Source organism: Balaenoptera acutorostrata, chromosome 1 (genome assembly GCF_949987535.1).
Source record: "Balaenoptera acutorostrata chromosome 1, mBalAcu1.1, whole genome shotgun sequence".
Lineage (NCBI taxonomy): Eukaryota > Metazoa > Chordata > Mammalia > Artiodactyla > Balaenopteridae > Balaenoptera > Balaenoptera acutorostrata.
The window spans coordinates 53,446,268-53,459,144 of record NC_080064.1 but is presented as its reverse complement, the minus strand read 5'-3'; the positions used below and the strand labels follow the sequence as shown (position 1 = coordinate 53,459,144).

Sequence of the window (12,877 nt, the reverse complement as noted above, 5' to 3'; positions counted from 1 at the left end):
GACTTTCTACATATTATTTTCTTACCTAAGAGAGTCAACACAATGCGGTGGAAACCCTGGACTCCCTGCACTACCCCGCCACCCCACCAATTCCAAAAAAAGAAAAAGGGAAACAAAGAATATATACTGATCACCAGCTGTGTTAACAAGCAAAGTGTTTGGTCTTGGAGATATCGTGCTGAACAAAACAGACATGGTTCTATTCTCATGGACTTGCAGTCCAGTAGGAAAGAAAATCAACAATTAATTCTAAATAATAACATTTCTTTAAAGTATACAAAGGGTACAAAACAATAATGGGTGTTATGTGAGTAAAAACAAGGGGAATAAAGGAAGTTGATTTAGTTGTCAGATCTGAATTCAATACACAAATCTACCACTTACTCAATGTCCAATAATTAATACATTATTTTACCTCTATGGAATTCCATTTCTTCCTCTTTAAAATGGGCATGATAATACCCACTACATGGAAGTTGGGAAAATTAAATAAAATACACGTTAAAGAACTTAACGGCTCATGACTTATAGGTATTTTATAATTCTTTTATTTGATCTTCTGTCTCACCTTGCAATCTCCACTTTATGCTCTAAATTACCTACTTTAGGATTTGGCTGGTTGTACTTCACTTGTGTCAGTTCTGTGCAATGAAACCACACTGGCAGGTCAGTGTTGGGAATGATACTGCTTTAGACATGCCTTGTACCCCACACAGCACCAGCTCAGGCCAGGTGTGCTGCCAGGGCTCAGAGGCTTGCTGACTACTCCATCATGTGATGCAATCATCTTATCAGCAGAATAATCAGTAGCTTGTGACTATCCTGAAACTCTCTATGCTCTAACACTTGACTTAAGTTCATTGTCCTTAGAGGGAACCTTCCAAGTTGAAAACTTAACTCGAATAATTAGTTTTAAGGGGGAGGGGAAGGAAGACAGCCTAGTCCATTTCATCACTTTACCAGATATAACACTGCCTTATAAGAGTAGATAAATTTAAACCCATAAAAGCTATTTTATGCATAAATTTATATTGAAAGAATGATAAATGACTGCTTATTTTATTTATTTATTTTTTAACGACTGCTTGTTTTATAAAGAGGTTAAATCTGCCTGCTTTACAAGGATTTTGAAGAGAATCTTAAAGAACTTTCACTGATAATCTTATTATTAATAATAAAGAACACATAGCAAAATACAGTAAACAGTAAACAAAGAACTTGCAATGTAATAAAACTGTCCTCTAATTAGAAATAAAATTATTCATATCAACACTGAAGTAAATAAACTCAAAGTATTTTTGTTCGTCAACTACCAAGAACAAGCCACTATGTGGGTACCTTAACAGAGCATACAAAACACATGGTACCCTCAAGATGCTTTTACAGCAAAATAGGGGAAGCAAACAAATACAACAAATATTAAACAACTACAGTTATGTAAATAGAAATCCCAACCACCACAAGTGCTGGTCACTGAATAAATACTAAATGATTAGTGAATTAGGTCAGTGAATAAACATTAAATTAATTGCACTTGCAATAACTGCTTTTAGAGTTCTAAGAATTGATATGGCTAGAAGAGATTTTATGGAAGAAGCAGAATTTGAGAATGTTTTTTTCTCTTATTTTTTTAATTAAAGTATAGTTGATATACAATATTATATTAGTTTCAGGTATACAACGTAGTGATTCAACATTTATATACATTACAAATTGATCACCATAATAAGTCTGGTAACCACCTATCACCATACAAAGTTATTACAATATTATTGGCCATATTCCCTATGCTGTACATTGCATCCCATGACTTATTTATAACTGGAAGTTTGTACCTCTTAATCCCCTTCACCTATTTTGCCCAACCACTACCCACCCCTGTGACCACCAGTTTATTCTCTGTATCTATGAGTCTGCTTCTGTTTTATTTAGTTTGCACATTTGTTTTATTTTTTAGATTCCACATTTATGGGAAATCATACAGTATTTATCTTTCTCTATCTGACTTAGTGTAATACCTTCTAGGTCCACCTGTGTTGTCACAAATGGCAAGATCTTCTTTTTTATGGCTGAGTAGTATTTCATTGTATATATATATATACCACATCTCTTTTACCCATTCATCTATGGATGGACACTTAGGTTGCTTGGCTATTGTAAATAATGCTTCTATGAACACTGGGGTGTGTATATCTTTTCGAGTTACTGTTTTCATTGTTTACATAAACAAGAAGGGTTTTGAATAAGGTACAGAGTTTGGTTATGTGAAGAAGAGTCCTGGTAGATGTAATGACAAGGGGAAAAGCATCTATGCAGGTGGGTGAGGAAGAGAACATGAAAGCCCATCTGGCTTTGAACAGAAAATTGTTTGGGTTAGTGGGTGGGTGACAAGAACTAAGAGTACAAGGTTAAAAGATTAACTGACAGTTTGTTTACAGAAATAATATTCCAGGGCTTCCCTGGTGGTGCAGTGGTTAAGAATCTGCCTGCCAATGCGGGGGACACGGGTTCGAGCCCTGGTCCGGGAAGATCCCACATGCCACGGAGCAACTAAGCCTGTGCGCCACAACTACTGAGCCTGTGCTCTAGACCCCGCGAACCACAACTACTGAGCCCGTGTGCCACAACTACTGAAGCCCACGTGCCTAGAGCCCATGCTCCACAACAAGAAAAGCCACGGCAGTGAGAAGCCCACGCAATGAAGAGTAGCCTCTGCTTGCTGCAACTAGAGAAAGCCCGCGTGCAGCAACAAAGACCGAATGCAGCCAAAAATAAATAAATTAAATAAATAAATTTAAAAAAAAAAAGAAATAATATTCCAGTTTAAGGACTCTGCAGAGGTGCCTTGAGGTACTCTGGGGATGGGGCCTTGAGGGGACACTCGATTTAAGACCTGTTCTCCCAGATTCAACCAGAGCAGTTATACTTTCACCTGTATTGTTTACAGGATTTATAGGGTAAGATGGTTAAGAAATGATATCACAGTTAAGGAAACAAATAAAACAAAATTTTAACACATCCTTCTCAGAAAATAATAAAGCAGAAAAAGATTTAAAAAAAAGAAACTGAAGACTAACACAATAAGCTCAAGGTATTATATGTAAGAGACTGTGACATCTGACAGAAAATACACATTTTGGGGGAGGCACACACAGAACAACTACAGAAACAGACTGTGTATTGGATCATAAAAGAAACTTCAATAAGTCTCAAAAAAATCAATATCATACAGGCTGTGTCTTTGGACATAGTGCAATAAAACTATGAAAAACTATAACGACAAAAAACAACTTTAAAGCTCTCTTGTGTTTGACATAAATTAATAATTAATAATAAGTTAATGTTAGTACTAACATAAAGAGATTTTCAAAATAGTGCTGAATGAAATGGGGAAAAAACAGAATGGGGTCAACATCGTTGTGTAATAATATTTATGCGAATTAACATTCTGCACAAAAACCACAACACATATTTTGCAAGTGCATATACAAAAACACAGATACTTAACACATTAGAATGGTTAATTATAGTGGGTGTAAAGAGACAGGAATACAAGGGAGCAAAGAAAACCAAACAGGGACTCCCAGATGGCCAATGATGGTAACATGCTATGAAGGATTACATTTAGTGCAATCTTCTGCCCCTGGGGACTGAAAAAAAGAATGAGCTGAGAAAGGTTTTAGTGTTAAATTAATATAAAAAGACTTTCAGGTTCCAAAATTTGTCTGACTTGTTCAATCTTCACAGAAAAAAAAAAAATAACCTTCATGGCCATTAACTATACATTCAACTGCTTAGACATGTAAATGATTAATGACACGAGGGATCCTCCTTTGGTAAAATGTGGCTCTATCACAAATGATGAACAACTCAAATCGGGCTACAAAAGGTGAATCTCTATCAATGCATTCTTGTGGCTGAATAGAAACAGCAAGGGCTAAAGGGTCAGAATTTGGTTCAAGTCCTAGCTGAGGCACTTAACACCACTGGTTCCTTGGACCAAATACTGAACCTCTACTAACTTATTTGTAAAATAGGGTTGTTACCTTAAAATGGACGTTAACTAAAAATTCCTAGGACATAGGGTCCAAATGTTAGGGGAACAACACAACCATGATTTCATTTTCATCATTTAGTTATACTGAGGTTCTAAGTTAAAATTGGTGACACAGCTACTTTTTTCTTCTTTAACTTTGTCTATCTTGAGGAAAATTGAGACTTGTGAAAGGAAACAGTGGTTCCCCATGATGGCATGAAGGAAGCAGGCACACCGTCCTCCAAAGGGAATCAGGAGAGGAAGGGGCTCTAGCATCATTATTCCCCGGATTCTCTTCTTTGAGTTACTTATATTGAGGAGTCCCAAGGACAACTTCTTGAGGAGCAAAGGAATAACAGCACTGTTTCAAGTGACTGTCCCATGGTTCATAGGTCATTGAGGTGGCTTTAAAATTGTGTGCCAGTCAAGTGTGGAATTAAAACCCTTTCCATAGTTTCAGTTTGGGAAGATGAAAAAGTTTTGGAGGTGGATGGTGGTCACAGTTGCACAACAATGTGAATGTACTTAATGCCACTGAACTGTACGCTTAAAAGTAGTTAAAATGGTGTATTTGTTATGTATATTTTACCACAATTACTAAAAAAAACCAACCCTATCTATAGGCTTAAAAGACCTTCAAAAAATTGGTTCCCTTATCAACATTCCACCAAGGGACTAAGTTGTAGATTTGTTATCCCGAACTTTTGAAACCTCCAGCCCTATTTTTCTGGCCAATTGTTTTGTTATGACACTGGCATATTCCCATTTTTCAATTAAAAAATATTGATTGAATCCAAATTCATGTCAGGCTTGTGATGTGAAGGGCACACTACTGAATTTGTTTTCAAGGACCTTAAAATCTATCATTGAAGACAAGCATACATATCAATAATTCTAATTCAGAGAGAGAAAAACTATGAGAAAAATACCAGCAGCTGAAGTCACCCATCCATTTCACTGTGTCGTCAGGAAAACCAATCAATGTCTGCAAACTACACTGAATATCATAGATATTCTAGCCAACTCTCATTCTACTGGTCATATATAACTTCTACTGCATAATACTCAAAACTCATTTTAGCTGACATTTCCAATAATCCTGCATCCAACTTCTTCCAACTTTATTTACCTAAACATGGGTTATTCAGCTTTCCTTGACTTTTAAAATTATCTTTTTTTTTTTTTTAAATAGGAGAAGCGGGTAAGCTCAACAGAATAAAGCTCAGCAAAGAAGCAAATCCTAGAACAATTAAGAGCTGAGTATCCTTGAATAGTTATGAAGTTTCAGTAATAATTTATTGGGGACCTGCTAAGTTGCAGAAACTGCACTAAAATCATCCAGTAAATTTTCTCCATTTAAGCTAAAAACCACCCTATCAGTAGAAATTATCATCACTGCATTCTAGATGTGTGAAATAAGATCTGACCTTGCCAAAGGTCACTTAGCTAGAAACTGATATAATAAGGATGCAAACCCAGTTTTGTGTGTCTTCACAGTACTATCTGAAAGTATCTTTTTAGATTTCTGCTTTCTTTCTATTGCCCTATCCTATAATATAAACTCCATGAAGTTCCTTGTACATCTAGCGCACTGCTGTCTTCTGCACTTAACAGTGCCTGACATATATTAGGTGGTTAATATGTACAATATATGCCTGTTGGAAGCATAGACAGATGATTTCTAAGGTCTTCTTCAATTGCTCTGCCTACATTCCTGCCAATGCCCCAAACAATGCTACATAAAAGCCATCTGAGACCTAAAACCATTAGACACATGCAATTTGTTTCAAAGACAATGCATTCTTTCAGTTAAAGGAAGTAGAAAAATGGTTTGTTTCTTCTTTGGATTTGTATTCAAAAGTAACAAAATCCATTAGGACTATGTATACAATATCTTTTAAAAATCAACTCTATTAAACTGAAGAAACTTGAAAAGCAAAGAGATTGATACTTTATCTTTTCTTTCTTTCTCTCTTTTTTTTTTTTTTTGGTGCATCATGAAACAGGAAGAGCAGTAAGACAATAAAAATGCCAGATGCCACATATATACAATGGAATATTACTCAGCCATAAAAAGAAATGAAATTGAGTTATTTGCAGTGAGGTGGATGGACCTAGAGTCTGTCATACAGAGTGAAGTAAGTCAAAAAGAGAAAAACAAATACCGTATGCTAACACATATATGGAATCTAAAAAAAAAAAAATGGTTCTGAAGAACCTAGGGGCAGGACAGGAATAAAGATGCAGATGTAGAGAATGGACTTGAGGACACGGGGAGGGGCAAGGGTAAGCTGGGACGAAGTGAGAGTGGCATCGACGTATATACACTACCAAATGTAAAACAGATAGCTAGTGGGAAGCAGCCGCATAGCACAGGGAGATCAGCTCGGTGCTTTGTGACTACCTAAAGGGTTGGGATAGGGAGGGTGGGAGGGAGACGCAAGAGAGAGGGGTTATGGGGGTATATGTATACGTATAGCTGATTCACTTTGTTATACAGCAGAAACTAACAGCACTGTAAAGCAATTATACCCCAATAAAGATGTTAAAAATATATATATATATGTTAGTAACGAAGACAACTTTGCATTCCAGTTTCAATATGATGTAGAAGCAGAGTGCAGAGGATTTTTAGAACAGCCAAAGTACTCTGTGTGATACTATAATGATACATACAGGTCATTATACATTTTTCCAAACTCTTAGAATATACAACACCAAGAGTGAATGCTAAGGTAAACTACTGACTTTGGGTGAATATGATGTGTCAATGTGGGTTAATCAATTGTGACAAACGTACCACTTTGGTGGGAGATTTTTATAACAGTGGAGGCTATATATGTGTAGGGCAGGGGGTATATGGAAAATTCTGTACCTCCTTTTCAATTTTGCTATGAACCTAAACTACTCTAAAAAAATGAAGTCTTAAGAAAATGCTGTGGACAAATATTTTATTTGTAAGTGTAATAAAGGAGATTAAGTGGTCATGAACAGAAAAAAAAAGCCAAATGCTCTGTAACACATATGACCTTTAATTTTCAGTTTCATTTGTATTACGATTTTCAGGCCTCAGAATTTGAGTTATCCTACAATGTTTATTCAAACCCATAACTACAAGGGAATTTGATGACAGGTCCAACTCTTCAGATAAATTAAATGCCATGTTTTCACCATATCATAAAACCAGAGACTTTTAAATCACGCGAAACAAACTAAGGTATTGTGTAAAGCTACCTTCTCTTACAGCACGCACCCCCCCAATTTATAAATAAAAATAAGACTGAAGAAATGAATATAATGCTATAATGATAATTTATAGCTAGAATCTAAGGTCTTCTAGTTTGTAGTTCAATTTTTCTTTACCAAATCATGTTAAATTTCTCCCATAACATCTCAAAGAACAAAAATGATTTCCAATTTCTCCCTCAGTAAAAGAAGCTATCTTTAGAATACTCGTATTATCGTATATCTCCTTACATGAAAAAAACGTTTCGCAGTTCATCATGTCATTGAATCCTTCCCACACCTTTGTAAACACCTCCTTTTGCAGGTGAGTGGAATGACACTCAGAGAGTTAAGGTGATTTGGCCAGTGTTTGGGCCAGGTCTGCTGAATCTAAGAGCTTTGTACTCTCACATCACAGCTATCTCTTAGACTGGTAGAATTTTAAATAATAAGAAGTTCACTTAAGGGAACTCAAACAATGGTTCCCAGGCTTAGTCTCCTTAGATTAGCTGTCAGGCTGGCCACCTAAAAATTACCCTTAGAGCCTATAAAACAGAATCATGACCGCGCTCCACCAGCAGATCCTGAGCCAGTAAGTCTGGGGAAAACTTTAGAAACAGGGTAAAGTTTTCTTTGCAACAAGGTCCTTAGATGATTCTCACGGGCAGCTGGGTCTGTAAATAACAGACTAATCTCCCATGCAATGCAAAAATTTTTTTCTACAGTGGACATGACAGTCAACCATAAAGTTCACAGATACCAAATTTAAGGCATCCTTTAAATAAATATGCCTGACACAAAACTAATCTGATATGGAGATTATCTCTGGCTCCACAATCATACCTCAGGATTAAATAAGAGATTTATCTTGACTATACAACAGATTACTTTGAAATCTCAATCTCGGTCTTTCTCCCTCTATCTCCCAGCCTCCTAGGCTGCATCTCTCCTTCTCCAATTTGAGATGTTTTCCATAACTTCCATTACCAATTGCTTCTACTCTGTGGGTATAAAAAAAAAGGTGATCTAGAATTTCAAAAGGGAAGAAGGAAAACAAAATTAGTGTGTGGTGGGAAAGCAGACCTGAATTCTCATCTTTGAAAAATCAAGACACCACAAGCAAGTTTGCTCACTCAGCATTTAAGAGAGAACTCATAGCTGAGGTCATCCTGTGCATGGCTGAGTCAGCACAAACTGTTCTACAGCCTCAGACATGTGACCCCACTACAGGGGAAACCCACACTGCCTGGCATTTGCTCTAAGAGCTGCATGGAGTTGTTTCCATGGCAACCAGTGAGTGAGGAAAAGGATATGTGGGGGGGAAAGGTATAAAGAAAACAGTTTTCCTAAAACGTATTAATTTTGATTTCACTAAAAAAAATTGAAGAGGTGGGGTAAAGAGTATTATTTTACTTGAAGCCAATGAGTTTCTTCTCTAAAATTAAGGGAAAAACAAAAAAACAAAAAAAACCCATACTTTGTTTCCTATACACAAACACCCGCCCCCCTCCACACACACACACACAAATCATGTAAGTACTTTTAGTAACATGCCTGTTACTGGTATTTCCTAGGACTATTTGTAACAAACAGCCAACCTTTCTATTGACTTTCATTGACTTCCACAGTGTGTTAGTCACGTGGTAGTAGTTCCTAGCCCAAATAACCTAGATGCCTTCCGTTTCTAAATACAAATCAGAGATTAGGAGATAAGTAACCCACTCCTTTTGGCACCAGGCTTTACTCAAGTACCTCTGAATGAACATCAGACTAGAATAACTAGAGAGAGAGAACAGTCTTTTGACTCAGCTGAATAGGAACACTTGCTTTAAACATGGATTTTCCAGCCCTGTGACAATGTTATCTGAAGAAAGGAATCCCAATTTGCTCATAATTCTGTATCAAAGCATCAGTGTTTTTCCTTGTCCACAAAAGCCAATTAAGATTTCTACAGTATGGTCTCAGGGTGTTTTCGTATCATCATAGGATACCAGGTGTTGCTAAGTAAAAGAGCCTTTCTCCCAAGAAAGAAACAATTCAAGTCACTGCCCAGTATTTTAATAACAAATGTTCAACACACCAGAATAATGACCCAGTACATTTTAGAAGCATTTAGTTACCTGGTCTGTTTCCAAACAACACAAAATAATTTAATACAGAGAAAATACTTAAATGTGTTTCTTATACATTAAATACAACCTTTCCACTTTAAAATAATCAGGTTATGAGAAGCATCTCTTAATCTAATTTTCTTACACAGTAACCAACTTTTAGTTCTCTGTTAGTACATGCAGATTTAAGAAGTAAAAACATATGGAAAAAAAACTCATAACCAATCAGAAGAAACAGCACGTGAACTCCAGCAGGAAGGAACAAATCTCAAGTGAAATTCCAGACCAAATAAAGAAAATAATGAAAATGTGTCAGCGTAAAGAAACCATATTTGACATGACAAATAAACAAACTTTCCTCTTAAATATAGTAGATGTTTTTGCCAGTATATAAATATGATAATATCATGTGGACCTACAAATAGAAGTTAATAATTGAGACACAAAACATGAGAACTACAGTTAAGTATGAAAATAACAGCTAGACATTGTTCTAAGCACTTCACTATAGTTTAACTCACTTAATTTTTATGAAAACCCTGTGATATAGGTATTATTATCCCCAAATTTACAGATGAGGAAACAAAGGCACAGAGAGAATAGGTAACCTGCACAGTAACACAGCTAGTGAGTGGTAAAATAGGGATTTGAAACCAAAGACTTCAGCGCTGGAGTCAATAATCTCAGGTGAGAGTCAGGGCTAGAATTAAACAAAAAGTATATACAGAACTCGGAAGAAAAACAGAAAAGTTAAGTCATTTCCTTCCTTTCATTCACAAAAATTCAATCCATTTTAGATATATGAATGGAAAAGGAAAGCAACCATAATTTTAAAGTGACATAATTCAGGCTGTCAATTAGAATAAGAATCATTACAATTATTTCCTTAAGAGACCATACTGTGAGAAAAAAAATACTCAATAGTGAAAATCTAAAATTTTCCCATTAGATGAAACAAAATTCAAATGAATCAATATGCAATGAGCAAATTTTAAACATAAGGCACTGTATTAATATCAATTGAACTTTCTCTGTTAGACACTATGTTGATCCCTTTGCATATTTGGTATTATGAAATATAGTCTTCAAGACGTCCATTCTCAGTAAATTGGATAAACAAATTGTGGCATATCCATACAGTGGAACTTTATTCAATAATGAAAACAAACAAGTACTGCTATAGGCAACAACATGTTTGAATATGAGAAACATACTGTTGAGTGAAAGAAACCAAGAAAAAAAAGTGTATACACCACATGATTCCATTTTTATCAAGTTCAAAAACAGGCAAAGCTAATCTATGGTTTTAGAAGTCAAGACAGTGACAGTGTTGACCTTTGGGGAAGAGAGAAGAAATAGTGAATCAAAGGGGGGCATGAAGTGATTCTGGGTGGTAGTAATGTTCTGCTTGGTGGGTGAAAATTCATCAAACTGTGGTACAGTTTTCTGTTTGTATATATTTCAATAAACTTATTTTTTAAAAAGAGACAATAAAATAATGTAATGTGAGAATCTTGTTTGAATTCTGATTTGAACAAGCCAACTACATTTTGAGACAATAAAGAAATTTGATTATGGATTATATATTAGATAAAACCAAACAATTATTGGGTTATACTGTGTGTATATGTATTGTATATATACACAATTATACATATTGTATAATATACAGTGCACAATATTATAGTTGTACTTTTAGAGATGCATATGTATGAATGAAATGACAAGTCTGAGAATGGTTTTAAACTATTTCAATAAAGAAAAATAAAAGAAAAATAAAGGATAGGTAAAACAAATACTACAGCAAAACCTGGTTAATTACTAAGTCCGGGAGAACAATATACGGGAATTCACTCACTGTTCTCCTTCAGGTTTGCAAATGTTTGAAAATTTTCACAACTAAAAGAAAAGCAAAATAAAACCCTCCTAATAATCCTATAAGGTATAATCATCCCATCTTACAGATGATGAAACTGAGGATCATGGAGGTTATGGAACTTGCCCAAACTCGCATTTAGGGATTGGCAGACCTAGAGTTCAGATTCAGGTCTGCCTCACTCCAAATCCCATATGCTTACCCAGCACATAAGAAAGATCGAGAAGCATGCTGTGTCCACATGTGGTAGAGTGGCAGAAGTGAACTCTGAAACCTGCCTCAGTCCTTTTGGAATTCATGATTTAGGGGGAGACCTAGAACACACAAGGGAAATCCCCATAGTCTAGCCTTTGGAAGATTAATTTGCAGCAATACACATAGGACAACTTGAAGAGGAGAGATGAGAAAAGAGGAAGACCAAGAGAAAGACTATAAAAAAAAAAATAGTGGAGAAAAAATTAGAATTCACCTCGCATGTGGTGATAGGAAATAATTTGAAAGAAAAAATCAATAAGGCTTATGAACTGTTTGGATATCTGAGGTAAAGGAAGGGTAAGAGGAACAAGGAAACTAAGGTCCGATCCTTGAAGACAAGGAGTGAAGCACAAGGAGGTGAAGATTTAGTTTAAATGGGCTGGTTTGTGGTATCAACAACAGAGAGCAGCTGAATTCGGCCTGGAGCCCAAGAATGAAGGGTAAGTAAGCCTGGAACTGCTGGTAGATAAGGCAGAGAGGGACGAAACACTTTGAACACTCTTTGAGGATGAATTAGCACTCAACTCTGGGGAGGATGGCTCAGAAGAGAGGAATGGGGAACCTGACCATTTAGGAGGCCATTACTATGCAACCCAAGAGTGACAGGAAATGGATATAAACTGGGTTAAGGTGCCAGCTGGAATAGAAAAGGGAACCTAAGGAATCAGAGAAAGGAGCGACTCCACTCTATTTATTCCTAAAAAAAAAAAAAAAATACTGAATGCCTGCTCCGGGCCAGGCATTAGGCTACCTGCTAAGGATATAAGGGTGAATTAAAAGAGAAAGGAATAAAGATTGAATTAGGTACTATCAAAGGCATAAGAAATTCCAAATATGATTGGGCTCTTTCTTTCAGTCACTTAACAGCAGGCAAAGAAAGATCTGATTTCTGTAATCGGTATCTAAACTCTTAAGAATCACATTTAGTTTGGAGAAGGAAACAAACCAGTCCAGGGCATTCATGATCAAGGACACCAAGGATGAGAGAGGTCGATTGGAAACAAACAGCAAAACCAGGAATGGAATCCAAAAATCCTCATTAATCAGGCCAGATTCACTATTCTAAGTCTCAGATACTGGGGCAATTAGGCCAGGCCTAAACTGAAGTTGTAGGTGGGCTATCTTTGCCTCTCATTTTCACAAATCTCATCCCAATTCCTTATTTCATGCTATGATAAAACTGACCAGTCTGCTAAATCCCTCTGATAATGAGGGATGTGGGGCAAGGCAATCATTCAGGGAGGCAGATGCAGTTGACAAATGATCTATCTACAAAGGCAAAGTGCAAGCTCACTGACTACCTTTAGGCTTAAAATATAAAATGAAATTAGCATGCAGGAAAGTTAATCCACCCTAATTAAGGAAGATGGTTAT

At 36.2% G+C, this 12,877-nt stretch overlaps 1 protein-coding gene across 16 annotated transcripts in view; it reads right to left on the bottom strand.

Annotated features, from left to right (window-relative positions):
* Positions 1-12,877, bottom strand: part of PATJ (PATJ crumbs cell polarity complex component) — a 343,677-nt gene that overhangs the window by 147,627 nt on the left and 183,173 nt on the right. The gene's annotated exons all lie outside the window — the stretch shown is intronic.